Source organism: Camelus bactrianus, chromosome X (assembly GCF_048773025.1).
Source record: "Camelus bactrianus isolate YW-2024 breed Bactrian camel chromosome X, ASM4877302v1, whole genome shotgun sequence".
Taxonomy (NCBI): Eukaryota; Metazoa; Chordata; class Mammalia; order Artiodactyla; family Camelidae; genus Camelus; species Camelus bactrianus.
Genome location: NC_133575.1, coordinates 110,206,199 through 110,211,200, shown reverse-complemented (window position 1 = coordinate 110,211,200; position 5,002 = coordinate 110,206,199). Strand labels below are relative to the sequence as shown.

The 5,002-nt window shown below is 34.9% G+C and overlaps 1 non-coding gene across 1 annotated transcript; it reads right to left on the bottom strand.

The window, feature by feature from the left end:
• Positions 1 to 3,500: 3,500 nt before the first annotated feature.
• TRNAV-CAC (transfer RNA valine (anticodon CAC)) lies at positions 3,501 to 3,574 on the bottom strand. Its single transcript has one exon. It is a non-coding gene; the product is annotated as a tRNA-Val (tRNA).
• Positions 3,575 to 5,002: the final 1,428 nt, after the last annotated feature.

The following is a 5,002-nucleotide window of genomic DNA, read 5'->3' as shown; positions in this document are numbered from 1 at the left end:
TAATCAGTTTGCCATGCTGAGTATAATTCAAGGATTTAAAACTAACCATGTCATATAATATTGCCCCTAAATGCAAGGCAATGTCTTCATCTGGTTCTCAACCAGAGAAACAGGGAACTGTTCCAGTGAAGGAGAAGTAGACTGGTGTAATTTTGGTCTTATTAGCTTGCTGTAGAACTTAACTTTTGCCATAAGATGCAGGTCTATTGCCTATCTGTTTCTAAGTGCTAATTTACATTCTCAGTGTGTAATCATGCCCAGCAAACCCACTATTCAGTTTATGCTTGACTTTTCAGTTTAGAAAACTATATTCTTTTTTTAAATTGAAGTATAGTTAATTTACAATGTCATTTTAGTTTCTGGTGTACATCATAGTGACTCAGTTGTAGATATATATATATATATATAATAGGTTATTACAGGATATTGAATATAGTTCCCTGTGCTATACAGTAGGACCTTGTTTATCTATTTTATATACAGTAGCTAGTATCTGCAAGTCCCAAACTCCCAATTTATCCCTCCCCTGCTTCCCCTTTGGTAACCATAAGTTTATTTTCTTTTTTTTTTAATTTAAAAAATTTATTTTATTTTATTTTTTTACATTTTTTATTGATTTATAATCATTTTACAATGTTTTGTCAAATTCCAGTGTTCAGCATAATTTTTCAGTTATACATGAACATATATATATTCATTGTCACATTTTTTTCTCTGTGAGCTACCATAAGATCTTGTATATATTTCCTTGTGCTATACGGTATAATCTTATTTATCTATTCTACAATTTTGAAATCCCAGTCTATCCCTTCCCACCCCCCACCCCTTTGGCAACCACAAGTTTGTATTCTATGTCTATGAGTCTATTTCTGTTTTGTATTTATCCTTTGTTGGTTGGTTTTTTTTAGATTCCACATATGAGTGATCTCATATGGTATTTTTCTTTCTCTTTCTGGCTTACTTCACTTAGAATGACGTTCTCCAGGAGCATCCATGTTTCTGCAAATGGCATTATGTTGTCGGCTTTTATGGCTGAGTAGTATTCCATTATATAAATATACCACCTCTTCTTTATCCAGTCATCTGTTGATGGATATTTAGGCTGTCTCCATGTCTTGGCTATTGTAAATAATGCTGCTATGAACATTGGGGTGCAGGTGTCATCGTGAAGTAGGGTTCCTTCTTGATATATGCCCAGGAGTGGGATTCCTGGGTCATATGGTAGGTCTATTCCTAGTCTTTTGAGGAATCTCCATACTGTTTTCCACAGTGGCTGCACCAACCTGCATTCCCACCAGCAGTGTAGGAGGGTTCCCTTTTCTCCACAGCCTCTCCCGCATTTGTCATTTGTGGATTTTTGAATGATGGCCATTGTGACTGGTGCGAGGTGATACCTCATTGTAGTTTTGATTTGCATTTCTCTGATAATTAGTGGTATTGAGCATTTTTTCATGTGCCTTTTGATCATTTGTATGTCTTCCTTGGAGAATTGCTTGTTTAGGTCTTCTGCCCATTTTTGGATTGGGTTGTTTATTTTTTTCTTATTGAGTTGTATGAGCTGCTTATATATTCTGGAATTCAAGCCTTTGTCAGTTTCATTTGCAAAAATTTTTTCCCATTTCGTAGGTTGTCTTTTTGTTTTACTTCTGGTTTCCTTTGCTGTGCAGAAGCTTGTAAGTTTAATTAGGTCCCATTTGTTTATTCTTGCTTTTATTTCTATTGCTTGAGTAGACTGTTCTAGGAGAACATTTTTGAGCTGTATGTCAGATAATGTTTTGCCTATATTTTCCTCTAGGAGGTTTATTGTATCTTGTCTTATGTTTAAGTCTTTGATCCATTTTGAGTTGATTTTTGTGTATGGTGTAAGGGAGTGTTCTAGCTTCATTGTTTTACATGCTGCTGTCCAGTTTTCCCAACACCATTTGCTGAAGAGACTGTCTTTATTCCATTGTATATTCTTGCCTCCTTTGTCGAAGATTAGTTGACCAAAAGTTTGTGGTTCATTTCTGGGCTCTCTATTCTGTTCCATTGGTCTATATGTCTGTTTTGGTACCAATACCATGCTGTCTTGATGACTATAGCTCTATAGTATTGTCTGAAGTCTGGGAGAGTTATTCCTCCAGCCTCTTTCTTTCTCTTCAGTAATGCTTTGGCAATTCTAGGTCTTTGATGGTTCCATGTAAATTTTATTATGATTTGTTCTAGTTCTGTGAAATATGTCCTGGGTAATTGGATAGGGATTGCATTAAATCTGTAGATTGCCTTGGGCAATGTGACCATTTTAACAATAGTGATTCTTCCAATCAAAGAGCATGGGATATCTTTCCATTTTTTAAAGTCTTCTTTAATTTCCTTCATCAGTGGTTTATAGCTTTCTGTGAATAATTCTTTCACCTCCTTGGTTAGATTTATTCCCAGGTATTTTATTACTTTGGGTGCTATATTAGTTTATTTTCTATGTCTGCGAATCTGTTTCTATTTTGTAAATAAGTACATTTGTGTCATTTTTTAAAAGATTCCACATATAAGTGATATATGATATTTGTCTCTGTCTGACTTACTTAACTTAGTATGATAATCTTTAGGTCCATCCATGTTGCTACAAGTGGCCTTATATCATTCCTTTTTATGAGTGAGTAATATTCCACTGTATATATATACCACAGCTTCTTTATCCAGTCATCTGTTGATGGACATTTAGGTTGCTTCTTTGTCTTGGCTATGATATATAGTGCTGCTTTGAACACTGGGGTGCATGTATCTTTTCAAATTAGAGTTTCCTCTGGGTGTATGCCCAGGAGTGGGATTGCTGGATCATATGGTAAGTCTATTTTTAGTTTTTTAAGGACTCTCCATACTGTTTTCCATAGTGGCTGCACCAAACTGCATTCCCACAAACAGTGTAGGAGGGTTCCCTTTTCTCCACACCCTCTCCAGCATTTGTCATTTGTGGACTTTTTAATGATGGCCACTCTGACTGGTGTGAGGTGATACCTCATTGTAGTTTTGATTTGCATTTCTCTGATAATTAGCAGTATTGAACATTTTTTCATGTGCCTATTGGCCATTTGTATGCCTTCATTAGAGAAATGTTTAGGTCTTCTGCCCATTTTTTTGATTGAGTTGTTTGGTTTTTTTTTGTTACTGAGTTGTATGAGCTATTTGTATATTTTGGAAATTAAGCCCTTGTCACTCGTATTATTTGCAAATATTTTCTCTCATTCTGTAGGTTGTCCTTTTATTTTGTTTTTGATTTCCTTTGCTGTGCAAAATCTTGTAAGTTTAATTAGATCCCATTTATTTATTTTTGCTTTTATTTTTATTGCCTTGGTAGACTGCCCTAGGAAAACATTGCTACAATTTATGTCAGAGAATGCTTTGCCTATGTTCTCTTCTAAGAGATTTATGGTGTCCTGTCTTACATAGAAAACTATATTCTTTTTTTTTTTTTAATTTTGGAGGAGGTAATTAGGTTCTAATTTATTTACTTATTATTTTAATGGAGGTACTGGGGATTGAACTCAGGACCTCATGCATGTGAAACAAGCACTCTACCAACTGAGCTATACCCTCCCTGTGAAAACTGTATTCTTAATTCAGTTTACTTTACTTAGACCTTGAACTTAGCCTATGATTGTGTCCAAACATGGCTTTTAGCTGGGAAATGCAGGGTCTGTAAAATCTAAAACTATGTATTTTCCTTTTCTTAGTGAGAACTACAACTATGGAATGAATGAAAGTCTCCTTAGCTAAAATAGCAGTATGCACAGAGTATCAATCAACTGTCAGGTTTTTTTAACCGATCTGATTCTCAAAAGTTAGCAAAAGAAAACAATAATATCCAGTATTCAGAGAGCTTAGGAGAATCAGTACTCTCACACAGTGTCGTTGGACATACAGATTGACACAGCCTTTTCTGAGAACTGCTTGATAGTATCAACAAGTCACAGGTAGAAACCCTTTGATGTGCCATTTCTATTTTTCCATTTATTTCCTTCAGTAATACTGATTCATGCACTCAAAAATATACATGTGGACAAGGGATTTCTACTGCAGCATTGTTTGTAACTGCAAAAATACTGGAAACACCTTAAATGCTCAGATAAAGAAATGGCTAAATAAATTATGGTATGTCCATTCTATAACATTCAATGTCTCATGAAAAAATAAAATAAGATAGAATATATATACCAACAGATGTCCAAAATGATGTCCAAGAGACATGGAAAAAACAAGCTTTAGAATCGTGTGGAATGCTGCACAGTTTCCTCCCCAAACTGCTTGCTTTGTATTATCTCCTAAGGTTATCACTTTATTCCTAGGCTGTACAAAAATTACATTTGGATACTTTAATGTTGTGGTTCTCTGCCTCTCAAGAGAGTTAAAACAGTTCAAATTTATGCCATTCTCCTTCGGTATGTGACTATATGTGTTGTGGAAAAGCACCAAACCCTGGCAAATTATGTCAAAAAATTGGAAAGAAATCCAGATGTTTTCTTTTTCTGGGAATATAATTTTAAAAGTAAACTTCCTTAAAGAAAATAAACAAATCACAAAAGTAACACATGATTTTTACCTTCTCAAATGAAACAGGTCAGAATTACATAGAGTTGTAAGTGAAAATACACCTTTACCTTATCCCAAATCTAGATTCTCTCCATAGATAACCACTTAAAACATCCTGGTTTGGGATATTTCAGACCTCTTCCTAGGCATCCACTTACTTTTGCCTACATATAGATAACTTCAGTTTTCTGTGGATAACTACAGCTTTCTGTAAGTATTCTTTTTCTATTTTTGACAAAAATGACTTTACAGTACACATGATATTCTGCTGGGATTAATAGACACTCTCCTCAGAGCACCACAGTTAGATAAGATCCAAATGTCTGTCACCCTTGGAGAAATCTGAACGTGGCTTAAGTGATGATTAAGAATTTCCCAGTCAGTGAATGGAATTCCAGCACTGAAGCATGAAAATAGGGTAAAACAGTGATCATGC